The following is a 13,456-nucleotide window of genomic DNA, read 5'->3' on the forward strand; positions in this document are numbered from 1 at the left end:
AAACGCACATTCAACTTTCATTCTGCACCTACTCAGGCTGTTGTTGAACTGCTCCTTACTGCTGTCTAGGTTTCCCATGTATGGCTTCATGAGCCATGGGATTAAGGGGTACGCCAGGTCTCCCAGGATCACTATGGGCATTTCGATTTCGACTTCCACTTTGGTGATCTTCTGGTCTGCAAAGAAAGTCCCTGCTTGCAGCTTTCTGCTACAGGCAATGTTCCTAAAGATGTGTGTGTCATGCATCTTTCCAGACCACCCCATGTTAATATCAGTGAAACGCCCATGGTGATTCACAAAGCACCTGCAAAACCATGGAAAAGTTCCGATTGATGTACTCGGTCACAAGGTGGTTTGGTGCCAGTATTGGAATATGCGTGCCCATCTATTGCCTCTCCGCAGTTAGGAAAACCCATTTCTGCAAAGCCATCCACAATTTCATGCATGTTGCCAAGAGTTATGGTCTTTCGCAGCAGGATGCGATTAATGGCCTTGCACACTTGTGTTAGCACAGCCCCAACCGTCAACTTTCCCTCTTTAAACTGGTTCGCAACTGACCGATAGCAGTCTGGAGTTGCCAGCTTCCATGCTGCGATCGCCACATAGAATTCATAGATACTAAGGTCAGAAGGGACCCATTCTGATCATCTAGTCCGACCTCCTGCACAGCGCAGGCCACAGAATCTCACCCACCCACTCCTACGAAAACCTCACCCATGTCTGAGCTATTGAAGTCCTCAAATTGTGGTTTAAAGACTTCAAGGAGCAGAGACGCCTCCCTCAAGTGACCCCGTTGCCCCATGCTACAGAGGAAGGCGAAAAACCTCCAGGGCCTCTCCAATCTGCCCTGGAGGAAAATTCCTTCCTGACCCCAAATATGGCAATCAGCTAAACCCTGAGCATATGGGCAAGATTCACCAGCCAGATACCAGGAAAGAATTTTCTATAGTAACTCAGATACCATCCATCTAATATCCATCTCAGGGGATTAGTCCTATTTACCCTGAATATTTAAAGATCCATTACTTACCAAACTCCCATGATCCCATCATACATCTCCTCCATAACTTATCGAGTAGAATCTTAAAGCCAGATAGATCTTTTGCCACCACTGCTTCCCTTGGAAGGCTATTCCAAAACTTCACTCCTCTGATGGTTAAAAACCTTCGTCTGATTTCAAGTCTAAACTTCCTGGTGGCCAGTTTATACCATTTGTTCTTGTGTCCACATTGGTGCTGAGCTGAAATAATTCCTCTCCCTCTCCTGTATTTATCCGTCTGATATATTTATAGAGAGCAATTCATATCTCCCCTCAATCTTCTTTTAGTTAGGCTAAACAAGCCAAGCTCTTTAAGTCTCCTTTCATAAGACAAGTTTTCCATTCCTCAGATCATCCTAGTAGCCCTTCTCTGTACCTGCTCCAGTTTGAATTCATCCTTTTTAAACATGGGAGACCAGAACTGCACACAGTATTCTAGGTGAGGTCTCACCAGTGCCTTGTATAACGGTACTAAAACCTCCTTATCCCTACTGGAATGCCTCTCCTGATGCATCCCAAAACCGCATTAGCTTTTTTCACAGCCATATCACATTGGCAGCTCATAGTCATCCTATGATCAACCAATACTCCAAGGTCCTTCTCCTCTTCCATTACTTCTAATTGATGCGTCCCCAACTTATAGCTAAAATTCTTGTATTAATCCCTAAATGCATAACCTTACACTTCTCACTATTAAATTTCATCCTATTACTATTACTTCAGTTTACAAGGTAATCCAGATCCTACTGTATAATATCCCGATCCTTCTCCGAATTGGCAATACCTCCCAGCTTTGTATCATCTGCAAACTTTATTAGCACACTCCCACTTTTTGTGCCAAGGTCAGTAATAAAAGATTAAATAAGATTGGTCCCAAAACCGATCCCTGAGGAACTCCACTGGTAACCTCCCTCCAACCTGACAGTTCGCCTTTCAGTAGGACCCGTTGCAGTCTCCCTTTAACCAATTCCTTATCCACCTTTTGATGTTCATATTGATCCCCATCTTCTCCAATTTAACTAATAATTCCCCATATGGCACGGTATCAAATGCCTTACTGAATCTAGGTAAATTAGATCCACTGCATTTCCTTTATCTAAAAAATCTGTTTTTTTCTAAAAAGGAGATTAGGTTGGTTTGGCACGATCTACCTTTTGTAAAACCATGTTGTATTTTGTCCCATTTACCATTGACTTCAATGTCCTTAACTAATTTCTCCTTCAAAATTTTTTCCAGGACCTTGCATACTACAGATGTCAAACTAACTGGCCTGTAGTTACCTGGATCACTTTTCTTTCCTTTCTTAAAAATAGGAACTATATTAGCAATTCTCCAATCATTCGGTACTATTCCTGAGTTTACAGATCCATTAAAAATTCTTGCTAATGGGCTTGCAATTTCAGGTGCCAATTTCTTTAATATTCTTGGATGAAGATTATCTGGGCCCCCTGATTTAGTCCCATTAAGCTGTTTCAGTTTCGCTTCTACCTCGGATATGGTAATATTTACCTCTATATCCTCCTTCCCATTTGTCATGCTACCATTATCCCCAAGATCCTCTTTAGCCTTATTAAAGACTGAGGCACAGTATTTGTTTAGATATTGGGCCATGCCTAGATTATCTTTAACCTCCACTCCAGCCTCAGTGTTAAGCGGCCCCACTTCTTCCTTTTTAGTTTATTTATATGGCTATAGAACCTTTTACTATTTGTTTTAATTCCCTTTGCAAGGTCCAACTCTACTCGACTTTTAGCCTGTCTCACTTTATCCCTACATCTTCTGACCTCAATTAGGTAGCTTTCCTTGCTGATCCCTCCCATCTTCCACTCCCTGTATGCTTTCTGCTTCTTCTTAATCACCTCTCTAAGATGCTTGCTCATCCAGCTTGGTCTACAACTCCTTCCTATGAATTTTTTCCCCTTTCTTGGGATACAGGCTTCCGATAGCTTCTGCAGTTTTGATTTATGAGACATGCGTCTCCACTGAGAGGGCAGTTCTCATTTGGGTGTCCTTGCACCGCAGGGCTGGAGTGATCTCATCACACAGTTCCAGGAAGGTGGCTTTCTGCATTCAAAAGTTCTGCAGCCACTGCTTGTCATCTCATACTTGCATAATGATGTGATCCCACCACTCTGTGCTAGCTCCTCCGTGAATGCCAAAAGCAATGTATTGTTGCTGCTTTCCATGTCAGACACCACATCAGGCAACTGTGACTGCCCTCGCCTTTGTAATTTCAAGAATAACTCCATTGCCACTCATGATGTGCTGGTGAGAGCTAGCAGAGCAGTGGAGAGCAGTGTGGGATCCATTCCTCCAGACAGATGTGGCGGGGAAATCAGAAAACAAGGGATATTGAAAAATGCTATGAACTGAAGACAGAAGCACATGGAATACTGGACAGAAAGCAGTGCATCATGGGGCATTGAGCCCGGACCCATGATGCGTTGCAATCCCCTCTGCCTTCTCACGGGATCTAGCATCAGAAGGGGCAGAGCTACACTGTGGGATAGCTACCCACAGTGCACTGCTCTCATTGGCGATGCAAGTGCCGCAAGTGTGAACACGCTATGCTGCCAGTGGAAAACAATATGAACATACAACAGCAGTTTTCTTTAAGTACTTTTTTATGAGCAACAAAACTCTCGGCAAAAATACTCTGCAGTGTAGGCATAGTCTTAATGGTATTATTTCAGAAGATCTGAAAAATTCCAGTTCCCAGGCCCCATGTTTTAACACAGTGATAAGTACCTAATGATGGTATGTTTGAGGTGGTTTTTTTAAGTGAATTTGTTCTCAGTGGAAGATGCTGCAATTACAGTACCCGAAGACTGAAGCCCCTCTATTTATCCTCACAGATAATAGCTTCAGTGTAAGCTACATTGTCTCATCAAAGTAAAGCTTGTTTTTTAGCAAGGTCTCATATCTCCTCTATCATTACATTTGAATAAGAACATAAGAACGACCATACTGGCTCAGACCAAAGATCCATCTAGCCCCAATACGCTGTCTTCTGACAGTAGCCAATGCCAGGTGTTTCAGTGGGAGTGAAAAGAACAGGTAATCATCAAGTGATTCATCTCTATCACCCATTCCTAGCTTCTGGCAAACAGAGGCTAGAGACATCATCCCTGCTCATCCTGGCTAATAGTCACTGATGGACTTATCCTCCATGAGCTCATCTAGTTCTTTTTAAAATCCTGTTAGTGTCTTGGGCTTCACTACATCCTCTGGCAAGGAGTTCCACAGTTTGACTGTGTGTTTGAAAAAATACTTCCTTTTGTTTAGTTTAAACCTGTTGCATATTAATTTGATTGGGTGATCCCTAGTTCTTGTGTTATGAGACAGAGTAAATAAACACTTCCTCATTACTTTCTCCAAACCAGTCATGATTTTATAGACCTCAGTCATATCCCCCCTTTAGTCGTCTCTTTTCCAAGCTGAAAAGTCCCTGTCTTATTTAATCTCTCCTCATATGGAAGCTGTTCTATATCCCTAATTATTTATATTGCCATTTTCTTTACCACATCTGCATGCAGTATTCAAGATCTGGGTATACCATAGATTTATATAGAAGCAATATGATATTTTCTGTCATCTTATCTATCCCTTTCTTAATGATTCCCAATATTCTGTTAGCTTTTTTGACTGCCGCTGCACATTGAGCAGATGTTTTCAGAGAACTATCTTCAGTCACTACAAGTTCTCTTTCGTGAGTGGTAATGGCTAATTTAGACTGCCATCATTTTGTATGTATAGTTGGGATTATATTTTCCAGTGTGAATTACTTCGTATTTATCAACATTGAATTTCATCTGCCATTTTGTTACCCCAGTCACCCAGATTTCTGAGATCCTTATGCAAGTCTTCACAGTCTGCTTTGGACTTAACTATCTTGAGTAGTTTTGTATCATCTGCAAATTTTGCCACCTCATGTTTACCCATTTTTCCAGATCATTATGAATATGTTAAACATTACTGTCTCAGTACGAAGCCCTGGGGGACACCTCTATATACCTCTTCTCAGTCTGAAAACTGAGCATTTATACTTACCCTATGTTTCCTGTCTTTTAACCATGAGAGTTATTGATCCATGAGAGTACCTTCCTCTTATTCCATGACAGCATACTTTCTTTAAGAACCTATGGTGAGGGACACAGAGGTCAGCCTAGATCTGGACTTTCATCTATCTACCTTGGTATTTACATGGCCCAGGTCCCCTGAAATATCCTTTCAGGGTAGGAGGAAATATTTTGATTTTTGTATATCTTATTTCCTTTTACTTTGCAACTTTCTGTTTAGACTCATGCAGTATTTTGCTAGAAGGTAAAATTTCCTCTTTCTATGGAAATGAGTCTCTTCTCTTTTTTTCCTTTTCTCTTCCCCCTTTAGAATACCACTCATCAGATCACTGGGAATGGTAAAGAAATGGTTGTTCTTCAGGCAAGCAATAAAATGTAAATATTATTGGTTGACAGGAGACTCTTTGTATGGTTGAAGTTGCTCAGTCTTTGGATTCAATGCTTTAGTAGCACCCAGAGGCATGGCAATATGCACAACATATGCCCTATTGTGTCTTATTGCTTACATCATTCCGCTAAGAACAAGCGTAGTACTTGTCTTCCTCAAAGGCCTTTTTATTTGATGTAATAAAAAATTTTCTAGTCTCAAAATGCATAGAAAGAAACTCATAGTATGTATGGTAAATTAAGATATTTTTCTGACACCCAAGGGAAATAAGGAAGGGGTATATGTTATGTTAGATCTCAGACAAAGCTGATATTTACAAATATATATGCTGCTTTTGTGAGAGCTATATAGCCTGCAGACTAGTGTATACTAAGGGACAATCTATAAAAAATGTATAATGATATTATAAATATTTATAGTGCACTAGGTGAGTGTAAGATAATAGGGACAGGCCAGAAAGGCTTTTATAATAGTAAGTTTGTGTCTCTCAAACAGATTGGAATTCTTTTGAAAGAATTAAATAATGCATAAAGGCACAATATTAGATATAATTTATATAGAGATTCTGACAAAGTTCCTGCTCTAGCTTGGTGTGTCTTGTGCTTATTGGCGGATTTGCTCGCCTTAGAGCTTCTTGGAAGCCTTCAGCTTGGCCGTTTTTCTGAACCCACAGTCCAGGTCGACTTCTCCTGTGTCTGACCAGGAGTTAGGAGGATTGGGGAAACCCGGGCCTGCCCTCTACTGTGGAATGCAGCTATTTAGAGTGCCTCCTGGAACAGCTGTGCGACAGCTACAACTCCCTGGGCTACTTCCCCATGGCCTCCTCCCAACACCTTCTTTATCCTCACCATAGGACCTTCCTCCTGGTGTCTGATAATGCTTGTACACCTCAGTCCTCCAACAGTCCGCGTTCTCACTCTCAGCTCCTAGTGCCTCTTGCTTCCAGCTCCTCACACACACACCACAAACTGAAATGAGCTCCTTTTAAAACCCAGGTGCCCTGATTAGCCTGCCTTAATTGATTCTAGCAGCTTCTTGATTGGCTGCAGGTGTTCTAATCAGCCTGTCTTAATTGTCTTCAGAAGGTTCCTGATTGTTCTGGAACCTTCCTTGTTACCTTACCCCAGGAAAAGGGACCTACTTAGCCTGGGGCTAATATATCTGCTTTCTATTACTCTCCTAAGCCATCTGGCCCGACCCTGTCACAAGATTCAAAAGTTGATTAAGTCCTTTAGAAGCAGCTACTAAGAAAACTCAGAGGAAGAGCAATACGGGTAGGTGTTAGAAAGCAAAGAGGACAAATATTTGACCAATTTTTCAGAATTGAAAGAGGTTAATAGTTAAGTGGCAGTATGCCGGGGTAAATATGAGAATTGTTGTTTATATACTTATTTGCAATCTAGAAAAGAGAATGAATAGAAGTCATACTTTGTTGTTGACATAACAATTATCACGTTATTCAAGACTAAGGATTGCAAGTTTCTTTAGGAAGACTGAACAAAACAGTGTGAGCCACATGATCCGTTCTGCTTGAACTGTCTCCCCATGTTTATACCTGTACTTTTATGGGTATAACTGACTACTGACACATTTGTGCACCTATAATAATTTGTGCCCATAAACTATGCCCATAAATATGGAGGGAAAGTGTTTGAAAATGGTATGTACTGTCACAAAAAAGTGGGTAAGCTCTATAAGCAGCAAATAGGAAAACATGGATATGATTGGAAATTAACAACAAACATGTAGTTGGTTAAATAGATGGAGGTTTTTTTTAAATCAGAAGGTAAAACCAAAATTAGGAATCAAGCGTGAAATCCTGCAGGATCAGTTTCCTGAGATTATGAAGGGACTGGCATTGTGGATTTTGGTCCTTTTCTTTTTTGTTTATGCCATAAGGACCAAAATGAACTGAGCATCTTATATTTTAAGCTTTATGTGTATGCAAGTATTTATTTTTTTTAATCCTCATGCTACAGATGGCTTGAGTTGTACAGTCTGCAATAATAAAGGCCACAAGAAAAGTACATAATAAGAGAGAATTGCACTAAAAACTGTAAGAAGCTACGTGAGGGACCAACTCTCTCTCTGTGCATCTCAGCAGCAATTGAGGTCAGTACATGTCCTCTCAGGAGAGATCTCCATATCGGGATTGCTGGCAAGTTAATTTTCGCTGTTGGACCCTTGACTATGGAATTTTTTTCCCCTGTTAGTCCAGCACAGCCCAGTTGGTTAACCTTCAGCTCATGTGCTGATTGCCTTCTTGATTAATGGATGGACAGACAGTCCATGAGATAGATTCTTCTTAACTTATTAAGAGATTTTAAAGATGAAGACCTGGAAGTGGATTTTTTTCAAATGAGAAGCCAATGGAGTGCACGGAGCAATGCTGTGGTTTACTCTTAACAGTCTTTCTTGATTAGCAAGAGGGCTGCTGTGGATTGTACTAGCTGAAATTTCTCTGTGGTCTTCATTTTTATCAGAAATCTTCATTTGATTAATAGCTGCTTTTTAGTCAAGATTCTCAGTGAGTGTAAATGTGTATCTCCAATTTACACTTCACTCTCTGTTGAATCTAGCAGGAGCCAGGCGACAGCTTCTCATTTATAAGCAGAGCTATGGTGCTCTTACCTCAATAATGGCTTCCCCATTGGTGGTGAGCATGTGATCTTCTAGCATATCAGGCCAATGCCACATCCCAGCATATAATGATACTCATGTGAAAAGTTGTTTTATGTTTGTACATCATGGGCTGACTTGCCCTACAGTTAAGTCTGGTGTAGTTTTTAGTTGATTGCAGGTGGCCTGCCGGTCATGCACATTCATTTGTGGCTCAATGTATGCAACTCCTTCTTGTTTTGCCAAATTTTCATGCACATGCAGAGATTTTCTTCACCTTTATGTTTCCTCATACTTCCACGTGACTCTTTCCTCGCTCCACCTTCTGCTCTACTAAATGTGCTCAGAGGCACGGAAGACCTTCTAGGGATAGATCATTTCTCCTTGCAATTACATTGGCTTCACATGCTCAAATAGACTTCATTAACCTGATAGCTTAAGGAACTGAAGCTCCAGGGGAAACTTCTATTCCAGATAGATAATTAGGAAATGAAGTAAATGCTATTCCAGCATATGCAACCCTAATAAGGCATGGGGGTTACATTTGCTCCCTGGAGCCACAGTCTGGGAATAGCAAGTATCCATTTATTTTAAAACTTTTGCATTTTGTGTGTTCATTTTTGTCCCTTGAGTGGACAAAGTCTTAGGACGGGTGGGGCTTACAAGCCTGTTCAGGCTGTGGGAATGTGGACTGGTTGGTTAGTTGCAGGCTTGCAGGGCTGCGTGTGGTGATAGCCTGTTTCCAGGAGTGAGATTTAGGCTGTGGAATCACACATGATAACAGACGTACACTAAAAAAAAAATGTTTTGGTAAAATAATTATATCTTATCAAGTATGATCCCTGTGTTGTTTTCTTCGATTGTATGCTCTTTGGGGCAGGGATCTCTTGTTCTGTGTTGTGCAGTGTCTAGCACAGTGGTGCCCTGGTCCATGACTGTAATACTAATAATAATTAACAGTAATGCTGAATAATGTAGCTGCAATCTTTGCTGTCTCTCAGAACTCTTAGCTTGTATACTTTTTTCATAGTGCTCCCTAAGTGTGTCAACAAACAGTTTACTGGCAAGTTCTTCCAGCTCTGCCCAGCAAATCTTGACTGCCGTTATCCACTCTCACACAGTTGCAGATGCTGTTGATGTCAACAGGAATACTGCACCCGAAGGGAAGCAGACTTTCAGAGTCTAGATCTTCTGAGTAGATTTGAGAGGAGAACTTTACCTTGAGATAGCAATGCCTCTGTTGTTAATAGAACACGTGCACCTCCCTAAAATGCTAATACCATTAAGTGTCATGCACAGGCTGCAACAGCAAGACAGAGGTTGAACAAGAGAGTTGCACAGACATTGGGTCTTATTGAGGGGGGCCTATTAGCAGAGAACATCTGTTATAAATGAAAAGGACTTGCTAAAATAAAATGTTTCTAATGAATCTCTCGCTGTCTCTATATATCTGAAATGATGAAACCTAAGAAGAAGGATAATCAGTGAAGTATGATCCAAATTTCTGCTTAACATTAAATGGGGGGGTGTTAGGTGCAAACAAAACAAAGAAAATGAGGGGAAAATCAATTTACTCGTTAATGAGCACTATCATCTCTTTTTTTATAGGAAACCTGACATTTTGCCTATTGATTGTTAATCAGCCTTTGGACAAGATTACTTTCATCCTCTGTGGAGAAAGGTAATAATAACTTACATATATCTTAATTTGCTTATTTACTTAGCTGCTGCCCAGCTAATCTACCCTATGTCCATTGAATCTCAATGTGGCAATTTCCACTAACTAGAGCAATCACCGGGTGAGAATGTCAATCAGCAGAATACATTCCTTATTGTTGAGTGCAGCAAATGAGTGGATTAGTCAAATTTTGCATTCTTATGCATTTCAGTGGGAACTTCATGGACTGGGAAGGGATGCATGTATGTGCGCTTACCTCAAATAAGCCTGCAGCTTTTCAGAGGCATCCTCAGGAATGAGGTGGTTTTGCTGACAAAGTGCATAGATCAGTGCTGCATTGATAACTTAGGAAGTGAATGTCCATGATAGGTCATCAGCAAAATGTGTTAGTTTTAATCAAAATCAAATGAACCACGTACAAAGATTTATAAAAATATTGGGATATTTTTCTGTTGGAAATGTGCAAATCATTGGGCACATTTGCTTTGTTTAGTAAGCATGGAGCTAATCATCTCTGGCATGATCACTGTAAAGCTACTAATATTTATAGAGTTTTTTTTTTTTTACAAATGTATACATGCTTTAAGCTGTTCATTCTTTCAGTGGAGAAGCTCAATCTTTCAGCAGGTTGCTAGGAATTCTTGCCTAAAATACTCTTAAAATGCTGCAGCACAGAGACAGAAACCCTAATTTTCAATATTCATTCATGGAGTTACTCTTACTTGCTACAAACGGAGCTTGACTTAAAGAGATGCTGTCCGTTTGAATATTTTAAATTGACCAGTTTAAAAAAAGAATCTAGCTTCTGATAAAACACTGGGGCAATGTGTAACCTGTTAACAAGTTTGGAATCCTTCAGAGAGTCCTGCTGACTCATTGTGACTGGTGTGAATTGTTAATTCTACCTTGGACATGAGGGAGGGTGAGAGTGGCTTCATGGCTGTAGGAAACTAGGGTAGGAGATAGAGAAGTCTCTGCAGAGAAATCATAGGAATAGCCATGCTGAGGGAGAGATTTATGTGTTGCTATTATTTGAGTTACTGTTAAAGCCAAACCCCAGGAAGTGGATTAATTTTGAACTGAAACCTATGAGCCAGATTGTCTCCTCTGGTGAACTCCCTTACTGGGAGCTTTTTAGGTGGAAATATCCCCTTGCAGAAATTCCCTCACTGAACCTTGATGAGGTCTGTCCCCAAAAGTGATTGCTCCCAGGAGTTTCACAGAAGGCCAGGGCCATCTCTGCAGAGGTCTTGTACCCCTGCAGCAGTTTGGCCCCAAGCAGTTCCTCACCTGCTTGGAAGGACAGCTACAATATATAGGGGTCCCAAAGGAGGGTGGTGCTCTTTAAAAAGGATAATGATACAGTCTGGAAGAAACTTCGGTTATAAAATTTCTGGGGCATGGAATATTTCTGACTTTATAGCTGTATAGCACCAAGCACAATGAGGCTTTTATCATAAACGGGTCCTCTGGGCTCTACCATCATTTAAAAAGTAATAAGAATAACTGATCATCTCAGTAGCTAAAGCTCTTGTTGGGGCCCAGGTCACTTGCTATCCTAATTACTGCATCTTTTTCCTCTCTGCCTTCCTGTAGCCTGCATTGCACTATTTCAGTCTAGTCAGAATGCCACTGCTTAGATCATCTTTTCTACTCACCCGCATCACTTTCTTTATCCTTCCAGTGGCTCCCCCTTTTCCACAACAAAGCACAAGCTTCTTTGTTGGTACCCTAAGTCCTTTACCGGCTGTGCCCCTCCCATCTTGTCCACTTCTGTGTCTTCTTGTGTTGCTTTTGACCATGCAATTGTCTCTTTCTCCCATAAACTATATACCAGACATACCATCAATCGCCTTCTGATGGTATTGCAATACCCTGACCCTATTGCTTGTATGTTGTATTCTGCTATACCTTTCCTTTGGTCTGTTCTTTGATATTTAAGCCCTGCTCCTGCAATCAGATGTGTGTGTGGTGACTCTGAGACCTGCACAGGACCACTGCAGGATGGGGGCATTAGACTGTTAGCTCTAGGGACAGGGATGCATTTTACTGTAAGAACGGCCATACTGGGTCAGACCAAAGGTCCATCGAGCCCAGTAGCCTGTCTTTGACAGTGGTCAATGCCAGTTGCATCAGAGGGATGGACAGAAGAGGTAATCATCAAGGGATACATCCCCTGTCGCTCATTCCCAGCTTCTGGCAAACAGAGGCAAGGGACAACCTCCCTGCCCATTCTGGCTAATAGCCATTGATGGACCTATCCTCCATGAATGTATCTAGTTCTTTTTTTAACCCTGTTATAGTTTGGGCCTTTACAACATCCTCTGACAAAGAGTTCCACGGGTTGGCTGTGCGTTGTGTGAAGAAATACTTCCTTTGCTACACTACAGTGATGGGAGTGAAATAAGAACTTGAATCCAATTTAATACAATAGTGTGTCTGGACAGAGCATAGCACAATGGGATCCAGTCCTCTGAGGGCTGCTGCAGTGAAAATAACAATTACTCCTACTAGGAAGGATGAAATTTTCAAAAGTGTCTAAGTGAGTTCGGAGCACAATCCCATTGAAAGCCAGTAGGATTTGCTCTCATAAGTCACTTAGAATCTATTCAAAATTCCACTCTTTGTGACTGCAGGAGAAACAGAGAACCGACTGTACCCACTGCGCTGTCAAATCCACAAACTGAAAAATAAAGGGGAGATACTGGGGAAAAATGGAGAAAAACATTTTTTTGGCTAACTTCTTTTAGTTACAGTAGCTTTGGTTTAACAGCAGGTAAAACGTGTTCAGACAGAAATGTTATTTTCAAGTGGATGGTGTCCCTTTAACAAGATAACTTATTTCATTAGTCCTATCACCTCAGCAATAGGTGAGAACAAAGGTGTGAGGTGATCTACACATTTTGCTCTGTCCTGAGTTTATCGAGTCGTGGATAAATGTGGACATTCTGGGCTAAATCCATCCCTGGTGTAACTTCACTTGACCTTAAGAATCAATAGTTTCAGCTAATTAGCCTCTGTTTTATTTCTGACTTTCATGGCAGATATTTTTACTGACATAATTTGCAAAGAACTACTTCAAATTGCATAAGTTTGAATAAAGTTATTTCCAGTCTGTGCTTTGTGAAGTCCACTGTAATGTGATTTCTGCACTTAATTAGCCTTTTCGAGGAATAAATATATCAGCATTCACCACTCTACTCATGTGAGGACTTCCAGTTTCTGGCAATAGGATACTGTGGATCAGAGAACAGTACCACTTCCTTCTGTCTTCTGTTGATAGCTTTTCAGCCATGCTGTACATGGATCTTTGCCTTCATAAGAAACTTCACCAACCTCTGCTCAAACTTCAAGTTCAGCTTCCAGTATCAATATCTCTTCTTATTCAAAAAAATCTATACCATATCTGTCTGTACTTTACTACTGCTGATCTTCAGATGGTGTGAAAAAATGGTAACACTTGAAATATAATATGTCTACAAAAGGATGGTTTTTGGATTTAAAGACTGAAGCAGTCTCCACGTTAATTCAGAACCCAAGGAAGCCCAGACTTTGGCCACAAAAACCACAAAGGCCTTCTGGAAGGTACAATAAATAAAAGTTTCTAAAAGTCCAATTTTTCTCAGCAATGTAGGTCACTTATGCCAGATTTT

General features: G+C 40.9%; 1 protein-coding gene across 6 annotated transcripts in view; it reads left to right on the forward strand.

The window, feature by feature from the left end:
- TPK1 (thiamin pyrophosphokinase 1) overlaps positions 1–13,456 on the forward strand; it is a 516,426-nt gene that overhangs the window by 88,256 nt on the left and 414,714 nt on the right. For 4 of the 6 annotated variants that reach the window (XM_038390021.2, XM_038390018.2, XM_038390017.2 and 1 more), the window contains one exon: positions 9,734–9,805. The exons of the other annotated variants lie outside the window; for them this stretch is intronic. The gene's annotated coding sequence lies outside the window, so the exon portion shown is untranslated. The remainder of the gene's footprint in view (positions 1–9,733; positions 9,806–13,456) is intronic. 6 annotated transcript variants of the gene reach the window in all.

The sequence above is a fragment of the Dermochelys coriacea genome, chromosome 2 (genome assembly GCF_009764565.3).
Source record: "Dermochelys coriacea isolate rDerCor1 chromosome 2, rDerCor1.pri.v4, whole genome shotgun sequence".
Taxonomy (NCBI): Eukaryota; Metazoa; Chordata; order Testudines; family Dermochelyidae; genus Dermochelys; species Dermochelys coriacea.